The sequence below is a fragment of the Venturia canescens genome, chromosome 3 (genome assembly GCF_019457755.1).
Source record: "Venturia canescens isolate UGA chromosome 3, ASM1945775v1, whole genome shotgun sequence".
In the NCBI taxonomy this organism is placed as follows: domain Eukaryota; kingdom Metazoa; phylum Arthropoda; class Insecta; order Hymenoptera; family Ichneumonidae; genus Venturia; species Venturia canescens.
Window position 1 is genome coordinate 22,793,097 of NC_057423.1, and position 18,947 is coordinate 22,812,043.

General features: G+C 46.5%; 1 protein-coding gene and 1 long non-coding RNA gene across 11 annotated transcripts in view; one reads left to right on the forward strand and one right to left on the reverse strand.

The window, feature by feature from the left end:
• Nucleotides 1–18,947, forward strand: part of LOC122407486 (estradiol 17-beta-dehydrogenase 11-like) — a 574,026-nt gene that overhangs the window by 523,285 nt on the left and 31,794 nt on the right. The gene's annotated exons all lie outside the window — the stretch shown is intronic.
• Nucleotides 14,931–15,336, reverse strand: LOC122407487 (uncharacterized). Its single transcript, XR_006260212.1, has 3 exons — nucleotides 15,235–15,336; nucleotides 15,053–15,111; nucleotides 14,931–14,979 (listed from the first exon to the last, which is right to left on the reverse strand). It is a non-coding gene; the product is annotated as an uncharacterized lncRNA (long non-coding RNA).

Below are 18,947 nucleotides of genomic sequence, written 5' to 3' on the forward strand. Positions count from 1 at the left end.
TCGATTCCCCTCCGACTTTCAGGATCCCCTGGTATTATTCACAACATTCAACTTCGATTGGATCGGTACAAATTATGTTCAAATACGTCTTAAACGTACTTGTCCGGCCCATCACTTTTTATTCAAATTGCTCATTCGAAAAAAAATCAAAAATGAAGTTAATGCATGTGTTAATATTGAGGAACAGTAATTCCCGAGAAAATAATTTTCTTTGAAATCGCTCTTGTCAAAATGAAACGAAAATGGAAGATGAAGTTGATTAATCTATTTATATTGTATGGAGTCATAATTCACAACAAAATCATTTTTCTCCAAATTCCAGGAATCCATGTGTCGTACTCGATTAGTGATATTTATCAAAATGTGTACGTGACTATAGAAAAAAAAAACATTGCATGGTTGAGTAGGTTCGAAAATTTCTAGTAATGCGCCTGATTATTTCTTATTTTCATTGGTTCTTACCGAATGGTATGTGTTCACTGAAGAAAATGAGAAGTGGATATTGCTATACGAACTTGCGAACAATCAAGTTCAAATTAATTGGAGATCTTATTTTTATTTCTAACCATTTTATTATATTTGTCATTATAGAACAGCCCTGATTTGTTTTCGAATGAGCAATTTGAATAAAAAGTGATGGGCCGGACAAATACGTTTAAGACGTATTTGAACATAATTTGTACCGATCCAATCGAAGTTGAATGTTGTGAATAATACCAGAGGATCCTGAAAGTCGGAGGGGAATCGATTCTTTAAAGTCTGTACCTTGTTGAAGTAACGAATGACTTTCATGTGAATTTTTAACGATTTTTATATGGTCTGGTTAAAAAGAAATGGTTTGACATCGTTCTTATTATTTGAAAGAAAGATTCTGCGATTTTTTATTTCCATTAATTTTTTAGTAATTTTGATAAAACGTTCTGAGCCCGACGAGGATTCTCAACGCTCATTTGTCGCCGGAGATAATATTTCGAATAGCTGATAAATACTTGGCCTCGAATTGATATAATACATTTTAGTACTGCACGTAACTTCCGTTATGACTTTTTTTTCAAGAACTTTTTTCTTGAAAATAATTATCATGAATGATTAGTGGCTCCTATGCGTAAAACGTCAATTTTTCAATGAAAGTTTCCGATTTGTTCGATAAATATTCCAAATTATCAATAAAAACTTGTCCTCCAATTGATATCATACATTTTTAGACTGCATGTAACTTGGATAGTACATTTTTCAATTTGTTCAAAATTTATGAATTTTTTTGGAAATTTTTTATTTTTCTTTACAGAATTTTTTTCAATTGTTTTTTTATTTTTGTAGGATTTTTTTGAACTTAACAATTTTTCGTTTATTATTTCTATAGAATTTTTTTCCTGGTTCTGAATCTTTTTTCTATATCATCAAACAAGGGACCATCAATGGACTTGTCCCAACCTTTTTTTCCCTAGTGTATATATTACGATATCGAAGTAGAACAGATAATTCTTAATTTTCACGACACACATTATTTACGTTTTCACTTCTCAATATTTTACTCACTCTCAGTACACTGTATGAGATCAATTAATCCACTTTTGAGGTTTTATTTATTATAGATATTATTGTCGTGAATTGGGCTCGAAACTTATTGAAACTTCTTTTATGAAAAAAATAAAATTGATTATATCCACTGCTATTTCCAATAATGTTTTATTTATTTAAACGAAATTAGCAAATCTTGCACCGTTGATCCACGGGGCTACGATCGCAATCACTTTATAATAACATAACAGACGATAACAGACGGTATACAAGAAAACATTGAGGACTATCAGAAACTTTCTCATCGGCGATTGGTCGAGACGGATAGATTCTCACCGGTGATTGGTTATGATGGGCATCAAGAAGCCCTTGTATGTATCGGTCTGAACCAATATACGGATACGTCAGCTGCGTAAATGTGTTGGTACTTTTTGCATAATCTTGAGCCCGTGCAAAGTTTTTTCTCAGCAATTACGCCACCGATCATGCTGATTTTGGGCGCAATCGAAAGAGAATTTCTTAATTAGCTGAAAGTTCAATTTTCAAAGTCGTACATAACTCATAGGCTTCGCAATTAAAGAAAATCACATGCCAATTTTACCCCCACCACCGCGAATCGTTTTATTCAGAGAAAGTATAGTCTCGGCGAGAGTCTCGGGCCAGCAGACGACAGGGCTGTCAATGTACTTGTCCCGAGACTCTACCGAGTCTCTTGATATTTCAGCTCTTATTAATTTTACAAATTTGGTTATAATATGGCATATAATTCACAATACATATAGTAGTAGGGGGGTATTTTTTTTTTGTGGATATTTTTGGATTTTCGTTCGTTTTCACGACGGCGTCGATGACCATGGAGCGGTGGTTTACGGGGTGTGCTGCTTAGATGGTCAGACGATGCTGTAACAGGGCCGATAGAGACACCATAATGCGAGAGAGGTTCGTGTACGTTTGGGAGTGTTCAGATGGTTAATAAATAAGTTTTGCCCCATACCTGTTTATGATCATTCTTCAGCAGGTTTGAACTCCAGTCTGCTGATTTTCGTGCCGTGGTACAGCATGATTAAGTTTTTGTTTGAGGCCGCTTCGCACATCTGCTGGAATAAACTGCTCTTATCTTCGAAAACTTTGACGAATCTTGTCGGTAGGAAGCATGTAAATGTGCTGTCCACGTCCATGGCAATTCGCTTGCCCCATTTCGATTCGACGACACGGATACAGGTGATGCGGTATGCTTTGGCGAGTTTAAGCTCGGTCAGTTTTTTGACGGGGAGGAAGGACTCCAAAAGGCCTGTTTGATTGACGAGCGTGAAATCCATTGTTCAGATCGAGTTTTTTTATGGCCACTGTTAAAGCGCGGAGTTCTAATATGTCGCGTATTCTGGCTTTAAACGTTGCAATATCGTGCAAAAAGAGATCTAAGCGTACTTTCAATTCACGTCGTTTACTCATGCGGCGTCTTGGGAGCACTGTCTGACCATCAGAGAGCTCAAATGATTTAAACCTCCTGTTTGATAGATTCATATCCCTACCTCGAATGCAGAAAAGAGCTGACAACAATCTTTTGATGCAGCATCTCCCGGCACAGGGTGGCAGTGGTGGGAGAATTCCGACAATACCTTGGCGGAGGTATTGGTTTACCATGGTCCCGACCGTCGCTAGCATAAGTCAGCATTTATAAGATAATGAAATGTGAGGATGAGATCAGCGGCAATGCGCGTCTTTACGAGGATGATTTTTTGATACCGGTTGCTTTTCCCTCCTCCCGCTGTGCCACCGTTAATAAGCCAGCAGTCCAGGACGTGGTGGTTCTGTACTCCCACAAGGCGATGGAGCGATCGTTATGAGAAAGCCATTTTTTTAACCTCACAGCGCCGTTGAGAGCACACTTGAACGAGGTATTTTTGTGTAGTAAGCCGTGAAATATGCAAAAAGTACTGCTCTCGGGGAGGTTACGAGACGGTGGTTCTTTGTCCTCCTCTAGATTTATAACGAAGCAGTCTGTTAGCTGTGTCAAATATGCGGCTGCATCAGACCCTCTTGTAAACAGGCGATCGGATTGTACCGCGATTTGCTTTAAAGTAGCTTCGACCGCACGTAAAGGTGTTTCACCATCGGACCAGTCTATACCGTGATGATTGCACTTTAGCCACGTGTTTTGTCGTTTCACACTAGGAGGCAGTACGCTATAAGCGTGAGGCGGTGATATGACCCAGTGTGCTAAGTAAGATGTTTTCACAGAGACCACGGCAATTTCTTTAGGCACGAAGTTATTATATTTATCCTTCAGGCCTTGTATATCAACGACGATGTTCATGATGCCTCCCGACTGACGTAAAGTCTCAAGCCTTGAGCGCCGACTGACGATGACCGTTGAACGCTCTGCAGCTGCATAGAGACAACAGCGCTGATCGTTAGCGAAATCTGATATCCGGCCCCCGTCACCACTCGTACAATTTTCGCCCAAAGAAACGGGATAGGAGACAGACACAGGATTTTAAAACGGCACGTGTGATTCTTGTTGAAAGCAACGAGACAGACGTTCGAAGTAGCATTTAAAATTTTATTAGCATGTGATTACCGAGAACGAGAGCAACAGTGCTGTATACAATGTAAATGCTTAATCCTATAACCCCTGCTGATACAGTCATCTGTATCGGAAACCACACCCTTAGATTTACCACCCTTGCTGCTATACGCATTATAATACTCATGAACTATTTTATCGTTTCGCTGCAAATCATGCGAAAAAACATCTCTAAATCGTTGAATACCGAGACCAGTAGCCATATAATGAAGAAACATAACACAATACTGTCCACAACACTGCGAATTAGGGCCCTGGAGTTGAACCGTGTTGCAACGGAAGAGTCGACAGTTTCTTCGGAGACGCGCGAGATGCTGTGGGATGATTGGAGGTAGGCCGTAACTGTCGAAGAACCATCCGTGTCCATTTCGATCGACGTACATGGCGACCCAGTGGGCCCCTGGGCGTTTGTATCCATTGGTGTTAACCACGAATGCCGTCGGTTTCGTCCACACCTTCGGGATACGATCGGCCGGGTAGACGCCTATAGCATGCTCCTTTATGTTTTTGAGAGATTGTAAGATCTGAAGACTGTTCATGATTCGGGGGTTCTTTTTCCTCCTCGGTCCTGGCCTCAGACATACCAATGCTCCACGACGTGGTAGTCCTATACTCCGATAAGGAGGTAATCCGTTCGCTTTGACAGAGCCAGGCTTTGATTCTCATAGCGTTGTTCAGGGCGCATCTGTAGGCCTGTCTGTGATTTGCGACGCGGTGGTGCATACAGCATGCGTCGCTTCGAGGTAGCTGACGTAATGAAGGAGCCTCTTCATCATCTTCTAAATTTATAATAAAATAGCCCGTGAGTTGCGCCAGATACGATGATTTGTCAGAGCCGCGCGTGAAAATCCGTGTCGCCTGACCCGCAATCCTTTTCAGATTTGTCTCCAACGCTTGTAGCGATGTATCGCCTTTAGACCATTCTATACCATGGACATTATCGCGTAGCCACATATTTTGACGCTTTACAAAGACTGGCAAGTTATCGTCCGTATAGGGTGGCTTTACAATCCAGTGACCATAGTCTTCAGTTTTTACCGATACGACGGCTACTTCTTTAGGTATAAACTGGTTATCTCTACCTCTCACGCCCTGCACATCAATAACAATATACATGATGCCGTCTTTTTTATTTGACCGTCACTCTTTGAATGCTCAGTGAAAACTGAGGGTGCTTCTCTCTCTCGCTCATCAACCGCTGAAATCTACGATGACCTGTCTGGATGAGTCAATCTCAAGCACATTATCATATTCAGCGTACACAATACAGTTAATCGTTGTAGGTAAAGACCCCGCGAAGCGTACTTCTATCCTCACGCTGCCATGCCTCACCAGATTCCAGTGGGTGCTGCTATTAGCAGAGAGATCGGGTGTCAGATCAAACGCGAAAAGGCAATGGCCGTATGGGTAGTTCAAACGCGAGATACAATTACCGTCGTTGAGAAAGTGAATACCCGAGCCAGAAAATAACGTGTGATATGCATCCACATACATATTACTATCTGTGAAGTCTGTCTGCGGAGGTTTTGACGGTATCTGTTGGCCGTCTACATATAAAGAAAGATAATTGATCGAGTAGTGGTGAAAATTGAACGGATTTTTGCCATAATCACCGTTGAAAGCCTTATTATCGACAAAACCAATTATTATACGTTTTGGTAGTTGGCCCAGTATGACGTTATCAAGAGTATCGCCGTGTATTCCGGCGTGCATTGATATAGCTTTAACCTCGACACGCGTCAGCGGATATTTTGCTGTGGATTTAGACAGAGCTCTCGCATGAGACAGGAGTATACCGGGCGCTATCTTAACGCGTCGCACGATTAGCGATGCTTCTGTAATGCGGATTTTACAGTTTTTCAAATCAGTCATGAGACAGAAAGCGCTATTGTTCTGCACGAGTCGCAAACGCATCTCAACACCGTTCAGCAAAAACCTTTCCTGATTGAAGATATCGCAATGCAGATGTCCAAGAAGATCGATCGTTCTATCCTTGCCTAATGCATCCCGTCTCTCTACAAGGCCTTTGTTACCATCGCCCTTATCATCTATTGCTCCCTCTGTATCGCTATACCATAAAGCGCTCGTAAGATGCGAGGTCTTCGCGGCGTACGCGTAGTTCAACAGAGTTTCAATATAAGCTCTATAAGCATAAGCATTGTTAGGAGGAGACACAAGTTTTTGATTCAAAAATACATCGATCTGGCTGAACATTGAGTGTAGGAGATTATTGACAGGTCCTACATCGGGTGATACGCCCTCTAACCCCCCTGTCTTTTTATAATCTGGGGCATCTATCTTAACGCGTATACTTAGCATTGTATGCGCGAGATCAATGTACTCATCCCCCTGGCCTGGGACGACAAATTCTATCGGTGAATCATCCGTCAGCGATGAGATTGGTTTGTAGTATACAGAGTGTGTCCCCTCGATCGTTGTCTGGGTTGGCGGTAATGAAAATAATTCAAGCTCCGACTTAAGACACTCGCACGAGTGCGCGTGTAGGAACGCCATTTTTCAGAGCGCAATTTAAGCAAAAATATCCGTCACTGTTCTTGGTTTCTTGTTACGTCTCGTGACACGTGGTTTAGCCGATGATCTTCTACCTCTCACACCCTTCTTCCTCTTTTTAACACACTTCGTTCTTGCACCACCGCCGCTTGAACGTTTTCGCGATTTCACCGCCTTTCTTTTCACAGAGTTGCGCCGTGATACGCTCCCCGCAGCAGAATGCACCAGTTTATTAATTTTGCTGCCTTTATAGCCGGAGCCCTTCATGAGCGATGTAATTTTATCCCTAGCTTTACGCCTCAGGTTTTGCCCTGATTCGCGCAGGCACGTTTGAAACGCTTCTCTCGGTTGTACACCGGAGTTAACGACATCAGAGGCCATGTTAATCCCCGAGCGAAGCGCCTCTCTACCAACAGTCCGAGCCCTCTGTTTCAAGAGAGGTATGATACGTCGAAAGAGACCCCCTAAAAAACTTCCAATACCATGACCTCGCTGGTTTGGTGAGCCGATATACACATGGCTGATACCGCCATAGCCTGTTCGAGCCCCACTCCCCGTTTGCATCTCGAAGTACTCGTCATAGTAATCCATTGTAGATACACCCAGGTCAGTCTATACGTTTGAACTGTAGCGTCACCGTCAGCGTCCCGTGCTCGAATGGTATTGGCTCGCCAAACTCATCCCTTATATCAATGGTTATTGTTTGAAAACTAGTATGTAGTAAGGGAATATAACGCGGTGGCGAGAAGCTTTTTATCCTCACAGATCCGTAATTATGGGCATCGGCGATAGCAACAGGCACAACACGTAGCAATGGTGTGCGAACATCACCGGTAATATGGGGCTCGCAGATATCGGTATAAACGTACATCATGTTGGGGGTCCCGTTGGCTAAATTGGCAGGCCTCTGAGCAGTGTATCCTCCACGGGGTACTACTACGCCTCCTGTTTCGGTGAACCCTAAAACCTTGCTCAGTACGTCGGAGAAAAAAAAGGTATGCTCGAGGTTCTTACAGGATTCGCAGACGCGCTTCACCGTCACATACCCGTTGCGGGCGTACTTGAATTTCAAATGGCCCGTGACATAAGGTATTTCGTTAATAGCCTCGAGCAATGTCCCTATGCTGTGGTATACACCGGGTGGCACACAGGCGTTATCTTCCTTAAAAGCAAAAGCCGTTGAAACACCGGTCGCCAACTCGCGCTCGATAGGCACGTACTTCACCGGGGTACCAGCCGGCTGCCTCGTTGTCACACTCAGGAGGTTTCGCGCGCCCTCGACAGGTACGTACTTCGTTGAGATACCAACGCCTGCTCCGTTGTCATATTCAGAAAGTTTCGCTTGCCATCGGTAGGCACGTGTAAAATGGTTGCGGGTATATGGATCTCAGCTAATGAAACAGCCCAACTACCGTGTAGAGACATACGCTGCGGTAGATGTGTGGTATACCGTGTTGTTACATTATCGGGATAATAATCCATACTACTATTACTAGGCAAAACCATGTAAAACTCGTCTTTCATTTTAACGCCCGCTGTTTAACCTGCTTTGTTTGCACTCTCGATAGCTCGGGCTCATAAAATATACCATCAATATCCTCGTCGTGGAGATCGCGCAGGAAGTATACCGCAGGGCAAATGCTGGACGACACACGGTGAATCTTGAACAGCTCGCTACTTCAGCCACCTTCGTAACCTTTTGCAAAGGCCGCCTTCGCGCTACTGATACGCACAATGTCACCCACCTTATATTTAGGGAGACAATGCTCTGGTCTTTTGTATCGCTGTATCAGGTTATTCCGAGCCTTAGCGGCTGTAGCAAACGTCACTGAGACGGGCTTTATTTTTATAGCGCTATGCGTAGAGTTGTTGTATGCTGAAACAATGCTCTGTAGAACGTCGAGGTAGCGTTTTTGCCGGGAATACGTGAAATAGCGCCACATTCTCTCCTTCAGCGTTCTGTTGAATCTCTCGACAATAGCCGCTTTGATATCGGGGTTCCTCGCAATGCGAAACTATATGTCTTTTTTCTTTAGGAGATCCTGAAACGCAGCACCTACGAATTCTTTACCTCTATCCGTCTGCAGATAAACGGGTGATCTGTCGATAAAGTGCTGTCGCACGGGTTTGTGTTTCGTGTAAGCATCCTGTCCCTCAAGCCACTGCAGCGTCTTCGTTCTGGATACTTTTTTCTGACGTGCCAGACGTAGCAGTTTAGTAGCACCTGAAAACGATGCTTCATGGGATGGATTAAAATACACTTTTTCCAACGTTTTCATATTTATAATTTGAGGTTAGCCCAGGTTACATGTCTTTTCTTATGATATTTATTAGGATAACCGTTGCCGCTCTGCCTTGCGTTATCTGATTTGCTATCGCGGCCGCTGAAGAACGGCGACTGACTCGTCGCACCTGTACTGTCACTGTTTGTACTGCTGTTGCTGCTCTCCTCGAGCTGCGACGGTCGTAGCGTTGAATTGGCCCTTGTCTCCTGCCACAACGCGTCATTGCCGATGAACTCCCGCGGTGTCTGTATTGCTCTCAGAAATTTAGCGAAAGCACCACGCCCCGCCGGTATAGATATTTTTCTAGCTCTCATGGCGTCGTTCACAAGATCAACAATATTCGAGCCCTGAATCGGGCTACCCTCAATCGATACGACTCCTCCGGAATCCCAAGAAAAATTTCTGCGTGGTGCGTCATGTAAACGGCGGAGCAGCAACTTCGCTTTAGTGCGATATTTGGCTGGTATGCTTTCAATTATGACGGAATCGTTCATGCCGTTACGAGTTTCTCCTTTTTCACTTTTATCATAATTAGGCGTCGTTGCATGGTCGTTCTTCATAAGATCGCTGTGTTGTCGAGCTCTCTCGTCATCAGAAAAATGGAGATAACGCTGTAGCACAACCAGGTACGCTGTCCATTTTTCCCTCTCATTCTTGTAGGTATTAGAGTTCAAAATTTCATTCATCTCCGCGTCCAGTCTGGATAGTACGGTATCAGTAGATTGTGGCGGTTGTGCCGAGGCGTTCCAGCCGGCCGTTGGCTGTCTCTGGTGTTGCATGCCCAGCTGTGCCACATGCTCTTCAGGGATAAGAACCATTTTTCTCGTGTGCTCCATCATCCCCGTCCGCCAATCAGGCTCGATAGAACAGTGCCTAGTATCGGTGCTAGTAGGAGCGGTAGAAACCCGCCGCTCTGGATAACAAAACGTTTTTTACTTTTCCAGCAGCCTTTTTTCGCGGCTAAACGACGGAAAGCGGGAGCGTGTCGTCGTAGCTTTTTTCGCTGATCAGCCTTCAAAGGAACGTTACCACAAAGAACGTTCAAAGCACACTCGCAGATACAACGGACGATGCTTGGGTCCGCTTTACGCAGGGCAGCCTCGCGTTGCTCTTTATTGAGATACTGAAGAGCCCGTAGTATCGTCACGTGCTTTTTACAGAGCGGTGCACCGTTTCGCTCCATTACGCGTGTCAAACTGTCTAACCTCTCGACGTATCGCCCCTTTTAGGCGATTTTTTCGACCTATAGGGATGGGGGGTAGCGGTGCCTTTAAGAATATACCACACGCATAGACCAATACAATAATAAGGGTGGGAGGTGTTTCCACACGTGCTGGGTCCTTGCGTTATCTTGTTAGCTCGCTGAAGTGCGCTCAAAACGATCATGCATTTATCACAGTACGATAACCCTTTGGGCGCCATTACATGCGCTGAACTGGTAATTCACCAGCATTGCATCCGCTTTTAAACTTTTTCCGCGGTACGTAGACAAAATGATGGGGGTCGTCGGGAAAAATACAGGTACGGAATCTACAGTTGTCAGGCGTCGATTGTTTCAGGTCGAGTAGCAAATAACCGTGCGAGATATCTCGCTGGCCGTGTCCTTGATGGAATAAGTTCTGGGTAATAAAAATAACGCTGAGATTTTTATGATGACTGCCTTTGGTGAAAAGGTCCACAACATTGTTGTTAGACGCCTCGCGCATCAAATCATCGATTATGAGAAGTTTTGCGCGAGGGTCGTTAGCATAATCAGCACTCTGAGGTAGACCCTCGTGGAACTCTATTGATTCACCATACTCCGTGTACGCTGACTGCCACTCGGAGTAATAGAAATTGACTCTCTCAAACGGCTCACTGTTCATCCGTGAAATAAACTTTAAAAACTTTTTTACAAAGTACGTTTTACCGCAGCCTGTGGGACCACAGATCATTGAGGTCCAGGGATGCTTCCACCGTACATCCATCTGCGCGAATGACCACGTTTCCTGCGGGGCAGTATAATATAAAGAATTCGAGCAGTTGAAACATGTATAGAGCTTTTATTTTCCGGTAACAGTATAAATATTTTACAGTAATAACATAGATATTTTACAACGCTGCTTAACAATATTTAAAGCGAGAGTTTTTATAAACTGTTATTTGTAGCCGTAAGGGAGCGAGCCGTATTCGCCATCACGTCTTCGCTTGACGCTCAGAGGCATGCACGATTTCTTTTCGGGTCGTGTGACAACCTGGTGGAACGGTGTACGACGTATTGAATCAAACTGTAGTACAACAGGATTTTCTCTCTCACCTATTATAAATGACCGTATTGATTCGTAATTTATCAGCGAGCTGTTTGCGTAATTCAGCGTTATGCCTTTAACCTTGCAAACCTCGCTTTCCGCGCCGCTCGGCGTATTAACTATGAAAGAATAAAATTTAGGGCCGCCTGAGATGAAAGACAATGTAACTGCCCTCGCCGTAGGAGCTTAGCTCGTCGGTTAAATCCCCTAGCAATTGACCCGTTGGCGGTTCATACTCTCCAGGCTCTTTTCTCGTGACATAAATAACGGAATCGGTGTCGCAGTACAGAGCACGTTTACCCAGCGGTTCGAGATAGGTGTAAAGTTTTAAACGGGCTTGGGCTGTGGTGTATGCAGCTATGACAGTATTTGCTATATTAGACGGTATTACAGCATCGTCGGTTTTCGTATAATTAACATACAGCACCTGGTTGTTAACAGGTAGCATACCAGTGATCTCGTGCTCGGGGCTATTTAGCAACTCCATAAGTTTTTCGCGTGTCGACACTATTTCTGTTTGTGGTAAATTTTCGCGTTGTCCAAATTTACCCCAAAAGGAGTTAAGACAAAGTTTGGCTACCGAGCGCACCCCCGGATTTTTCGCTACCGCACCCCGCTCCAGCTGAACCCCTTCGGCTGTCTTAAAAGCAGTTATTCTTGGGCAGCTTGGGCAGCCTCGTCATCTGTATAACCCTCGGGCCAACCGCTAGCCTCTTGTTTGATTTTAAGAAAAGTGTTTATGTACCCGGTGAAAAGGCCCCCCTCCTGTGTATCGCGGTTGTACTGCGTTATCTTATACTGCCAAATCTCGCTCACGGTTAATATTTTATACCCGCACGCAATAGCTTTTCACAATTCATCCACCACCCAAGTACCGCTAAATACACGCTCCGCGGGGTCTTCATGAGGACACGCGTCCTGGTTCATTGTTTCGCAGCAGCTACGACATAACCCGAATAACAGGCGCTGATGCATTCGCACCGGCAGCACCGGATGATAAAGATTTTGCGGTGGAAGCACTGTACATTTAACAAGGCCCTCGACGCGGGAAAGACTGATATTATTTTCGGGACCTGTCAGCGCCCTGCACTCGTCGCCGACGTATACCGTTGGATGGCCCACTGGATATTTGCCGTATACTTGCAGATGTATGGGTACAAAGAGCAAACGTCAACATATCGTATCTGCTCCCCGTCTTTCACGTCGTACAGAGTGACCATGTTTTCCGTGCGACCACCGAAAAAAGCATCGCGCGGATTGAGAGGCTCCGCTCGAACCAGAGGGTGATCACTCACAAAAGCGCTCATCTCTAAATCTGTTTTTATCATCCGGTCATACGCGCACTCCCAAATCTCGGTTAACGTGTAGCCGCTTAAGCGGATTCTCTGCGATATAGCGTTTGTTCTCTCGAGACGCTCGTTCAATGTATCACCGTCGCTTTGTACACGGTCTCTGTTTACAGTGAAACAGCTCAAACACCCGTGCCAATAGCAACCGTGAAACTGTAACACGTGGGTTGAATCAGGTGTTTCGTAGTAACCGTCTACTAATAAATTTTGAGGCAATTTAAACTCGCGCGAGCGTCCTGCGTGAATGATACGACGATTTAAAGAATGCTCCATCCACACGAGCCAAGAGATCGCTTTTTTTGACTGATTGTGAGCCCATCTGTAACCACCCGTAGGTATAATACCGATCGTGTTAGGTTTTAAAAAATTTTTTCGAAAGATTTGAAAGCAGGCGGACGCGATTGTTGTGTTTTCGCTAAACGGGCAAACGCGTCCGCTGTCCATGAACATTTTCCGGAAAACCACACAGGCCTGTCTCAATATCGTAACGTCGTTTTTACAATAGGTTATGAGCTCGTTTGAAAAGTTAAATACATAAGAGGCATTCTTTAACTCGTTATACCATGCAAAAAAACGCTCGCGTTCCTCCGGGCGCATAGTGTCGGGAGAGTAATCGGCTGCGGGCGGCATCGGCCCAATATAATTTTGATTCTCGGGTCTATTGAACAGATGCGGAAAAGATCCTTTGGCGAGAGCAGTTTTTAGACCGAAAGATGTAGGCAGTGCACTCAGAGGCATGTGAAAGTAGTTCAAGCTGTCGAGAAACACGAGTTTGCCAACGCGCATTGTGATGATTTTAGTGCCGTTCATTATTAAAGACGGGAGCTGCGTTTTTTTCTCCTCGATGAAGTAGCGCAGGATAAACTGGGCGTCGAAACCACCGGCGTTATGGGCTATTAAAAATATGTGAGAGAAGCCCGGCATACTCTGTATGGCTAACTCCACAAGTTGACACACAGGGTTCGTCCTAAATATAAACTCGTGATCCCCGCAATGCTCGCACGGCTCGTCTATAGAAGCATTATCGCAGCACTTGGTGCAGACACGTTGAGCTACGCAAAGATTCGGTTAGTGAACGCGCGTTGTAGGATCACCTTTTGCAGGGGTACACTGCTGCGTTTCAAAATCATAGAATATGAATATGTTCTCTTTTGGCCTCTCATCGACGCGAATAGGCCTCATATAGCACAGGTGATTATAGGGGTGCCGCGATTTACACGTTTTACAGAAACCCTCCCCGCACACATGCGTCTTTTTCTCTAAAGGTCTTATCGCGCGAAAGCAGTTACGGCACCGCTGAAGAGACTCGCAAACAGTGTTTACCCTGTGTTTACGACGGATGGTAATAGCCCTGTGATTTTCTAAACATTGTTCCCCAAAAAAATCGCGGTTACATGTCTCGCATCTGATCGCGGCAGCTGCGCCCAGAGCGCAGGGTGGTGCTTGAAGGCAGCGAGGGCATTTCTTTTTTAAACATCTGTGATCCCGACGAGAACGGGCGTTACAGATTGCGCAGAAGTTTAAGCTGCCTACAGCACCACGCAGATTCAAGATAGGCTGGAAATGATGCGACCGCTCATAATACAGAATGTATAACGTGTGCCGGACTGAGCCTACTGTATCCATAACCGTCTGTGTACCGTCAAACACCGGTCTTTCGCGTCGCCCCAAAGTCAAAAACTCGAAAACCACGATAGCTAACCCCTCGCGAGCCAAATAATTCTGGTATATAGCAATTTCGCGCATACCACAGCCAGCGGGCTGTATAACAACATTTGCGCTTCTCGTGAGCTCAAGCGCCGCCTCTTTTTGAAGCGACCCGTTAATCTGTCGTATACGCTGCCATCTAGAATGCAGAGCCCCCGAGCGTATCTCACCCCTTTCCGCGTACGCGCGTGCTGTTACTAACGAGCGCGGTAGACACAGATTGTCGGTATTTCGAATCGTTAAAATTGATTTTTTAGCAACGCCCTCGTGTGTCAAACCTTTTCGCCCCCTACCCTCCAAACCTTTAACGATACATACTTTTATATGGAAAGAATCATCAATATCCAGAGACGCTGCACTTTGAGCTATGTTTGTTATTAATTGCCAGATATCTACAAATGTATAGGCGCGGACAGGACGGAATGAAAGCCAGACGGGGCCGTGCGCTAAGCAGCTCGCGGAGAACGAGATCCCCGCGTAGTCACCACCCTCACAGTGACTCGTGAAATGCGTCAGAAGATCGCGGAATGCTCCTTCAAGCCATGTTGTCACGTTTGCGCCAGCGTGAGGTTGGCGGATACGCAATGTTATCTCCCGACCACGTAGTTGAAAACATTTGAAATAACGGGCTGTATCGTGCGTGATGATGATCCGCCCTCCCGGGGGTTGCACATAACCGAAAGCCTCGTTCCCCTGTGTATTGCGTGTTCTTCCCCCGCCCGTTTGTATATCTGTAATCAAACAAAGGCGTGAGTTATAGAGTAGAGATCGCCGATAAAAAGGCATATTGTAACTTTAGTGTACCTCGTACTAATCGCGGTACGCCTATAACGAGATAGCTGACGAGTCAGCTGACGAGTACCCTGTGGTAAATATAATAAAGCCTTTTTAAACATATCCTGTATATACCGCAAGGGCTAGAGATAAAGAGAGAGAAAGCGCGCGAGTGAGGGAGAAAGAGAGAGAAGACGTTATTATTTCTTTACCTGAATCACACTCCATCAGCTCTTGAAACCATAGGCCGAAGCGTCTAGCTTCTAATCGCTCCTCGTTTAGACGCTCCTCCTCCTCCTCCTCCTCCTCCTCCGCCTCCTGTCGAGCATCCATCGGATACACCCCCAGCTGATTCTCGGGCTGTACGAGGTCATCTTCCTGCTGACGATGGTGGTGATACGATGGACCCGCTATCGCTCCGTCGTCATCGTTTGCTCTGGCTTGCCGGTACACAGCTGTTTGGGTTATTTCATAATTTCTGTTTATTAACGCGGTTTATTTTTATTTTATTATCATTGTACGACTATGCTTACCCAGTATATCAGACCGATCGCTAAACATCAAGGAGGGGTTTAGAATAGTCGACGCCTCGTCGTCATCAGACTCGGGTTGCAGCGGTATCGGTTCGGCCGATGCTGCCGAGGTGCTCGCCCTAGGCTCTTCCTCAGCCCTCTCCTCATACTGCGGTTCTGAAAAAAAATACCGCCCCCAGTAGTTTTTATGTCTAAAAACGAAAATCGGGGATAATAACGCCAAAACAGAGCTGAATACGCACGGTAGAGGGCGGTTTGACGCTCTAGATCCGTTTCCTCCACAGCTCTCGTCGCCTCAGCGAGAGCCTCTTCTTCGTCACTCCCCGCATCGTAAAACTGCCGATAGCCTATGGTAAAAATAACTGCTGTATTGCTAACCGCCAACAACAGTGATTTATCGAGCTAATGGTACTTACATCTGATTTCATCGACAAGGCCTCTTACGCGGGGAGCTTCTAAAACACCGCGGCGCTGTAACTCCTCATACACAACACCCAGCACTCGTTGACCACTTAATATGCCTCTGTTATAGGCCACCACTAGAGCGCGTAAAGGGGCCCACCAGATCACGTATTTAAGTCTGTTCACGAGTCGATCACCCGATAAACGCAGCAGCTCGTAACACCATAGATCATTACACCGACGTCTCAGCTGAGCGCTATGCGATTTTGTTAGACGTAAAAGACCCAAAATACAAGAACGCACTGATTCATCCGACATTGTAAGGGATAATCGTTAAATACCGCTCTATATGACGGTTGAATCGCTACTGACATATCTCGAGCGAGAAGATAGGTGTGAATCATAATTAAAATGCTAGCGATATTTTTTTCAAGACAGCAAAGGAGCAGTCGCTGAAGTTTTACAGTACTCCGCATGGTCCCCGGTGTTTGCGTGAAAAAGCACGCGCACGAGTGAGACAGCTTTGCTTATGCCTGTGCAAGCATATTTCCGAGCATATTGCTCCATCTCCTGTATAGCATCTTCTCCCGAAGACCGAGCTGTGTCTTTAGCCCTCGGAGATACGCCCTTCATAAGTGAATCGGTTGAATCCGCAAAAATAGCATATAATAAAGAATATATATCGGTGGGGTTTGTTTAGAGGTATCAAGAGGCTGCAGCTGTATGCGTCGTTTTGACAGCTCTGTATAAAGCATCGCGTCTCACGGGAGAGCGAGAGAGAGGATTGATCGCTAAAGGATCAGTGTGATGAGAGCGAGCGAGACGGTATATGGTATCACTGCTACAACTCTGAAGCACTGTGCCTCTACATCTAGCGAAAGAGCGAGTGAGAGAATGCACGGTGTCGCGAGTGTGAGCGAGAGGGCATATGCTGTTGCTGCTGCTCTCGCGCTCGTGCGCTTCATAAGAGAGAGAGTGAGCGAGAAAATGTATCATGTCTCCAGGTGTGGGCGAGAGGCTGTGCTCTATCCTCGTTACAGCTCTGGAGCGCTCGGCCGATGCACGTGCAATTCTGATGACGCTGCACGACGGCGTCGCGAGAGCGCAGGGCCTCGCATCTCATGAGAGAGCGAGCGAGAGGGTTTATCACGGCACGGGCGCGAGCGAGATAGCATACGCTATCATTGCCGCGACTCTCAAATGCTCGAGTATTGGGCCTCACGAGAGAGAGAGAGAGAGAGAGAAGATATATCATGACGTTGGAGCGAGCGAGACGATATACGGTATCACTGCTACAACTGTGAAGCGCTGTGCCTCTATATCTAGCGAAAGAGCGAGTGAGAGAATGCACGGTGTCGCGAGTGTGAGCGAGAGGGCATATGCTGTTGCTGCTGCTCTCGCGCTCGTGCGCTTCACAAGAGAGAGAGAGTGAGCGAGAAAATGTATCATGTCTCCAGGTGTGGGCGAGAGGCTGTGCTCTATCCTCGTTAGAGCTCTGGAGCGCTCGGCCGATGCACGTGCAATTCTGATGACGCTGCACGACGGCGTCGCGAGAGCGCAGGGCCTCGCATCTCATGAGAGAGCGAGCGAGAGGCTTTATCACGACACGGGTGCGAGCGAGATAGCATGCGCTATCATTGCCACGACTCTCAAATGCTCGAGTATTGTGCCTCACGAGAGAGAAAGAGGATGTATCATGACGTTGGAGCGAGCGAGACGGTATATGCCATCGTTGCTGGCTGTTGCTTAAAGAACCAGCGCGATGCTATGGCTTAAGGTCAATGCTACGACGACGTACTCCCCCGCCTGCTTAGAGGCTGTGCCCGGTGAGCGCGAGGTACCGCATCTCAAGAGAGAGCGAGCGAGAGCGTATACGTTGACGCGTATGCTAGCACGAGAGCGAGTAAGAGGGTGTACGCCGTCGAGATTGCAGCCACGTGCAGTTTTGATGAAGCAGCGAATACCTCAAGCTCTCGCGAGGCATCGCGCCTCGCGAGCGGCCTTATCTAAGCGTGAGAGTGAGCGAGAGGGCATGTGTAAATCCTTTGCCCCGTATACGAGGATGACTGCATCGGGCCGAGGTGTCGGCTGTTTTTACGGCCCCTCCTGTCCTTCTTTTACCCCTGCAATGATGTGCTCATCATAAGCACGTATTTGCATAAACGTCTTAGCCTTCTTCGCCCATCAGTCTTCAATCGAATCGCGCGCGAGTATCTCGTCCCGGTCACTCTTATATTCTGTCCGTCTACAAGTTTTTTCTTTTTTTTGTTTTTCCCTCAAAATGTATCCTCGTTACCGGGATTACGGGTTTCTCGGCGCGGCGTTCACGTGTCGGGTGATACGGCTGCTGAGTGTTGCGTCGCTCTACGTGCGTACCGACGCACTAGAGCAGCTTTATTTGCACGTGGTGTCGTTGCTGCACAACGATTTTATAGACAGGAGATTGGGCCGGCCCGTCCAAAGAGAGGAGGCGACGCCGGGCGCGAGTTGTGTGGTGGTGCCGCGGGGCTCGTATATCGCGTACCGTGGGGAGGTTGTTTACCGTGATAGCTGTGATTATGTTGAGGTGTATCTGGTAGATCGCGGCGAGAGTGCCTTTTACGATCTAGGCTACCTCTACCACCCCTCACCAGCATTAGAGGTGATACCAGCGCTCATGATAGAGTGCTCCCTCCACGGTCTCGCCTACTTGGATGAGTATTATTACTCGATCCACGAGGTGGAGGCGTTGTGCGAGGGGCGTCTTACGACCATCGTCATGAGCCCTCCTACACGGCACCCCCTGAACGTCCTGCTGTTTGCTGAGGACGGCCGGGATCTCGGGGGTGTACTCGTGAACGAGCTGCTGGTACCCGACGGCTATCACGGGTACGACGAGGGGGGCGACGACGACGGCTTCGTCGACGTTGTCGACACCCCGGCCGGTGCCGAAGAATAGATTGTGGGCATGTGCGTGTGCGCGCGCGCGCGCGCGCGCGTGTGTGTGTGTG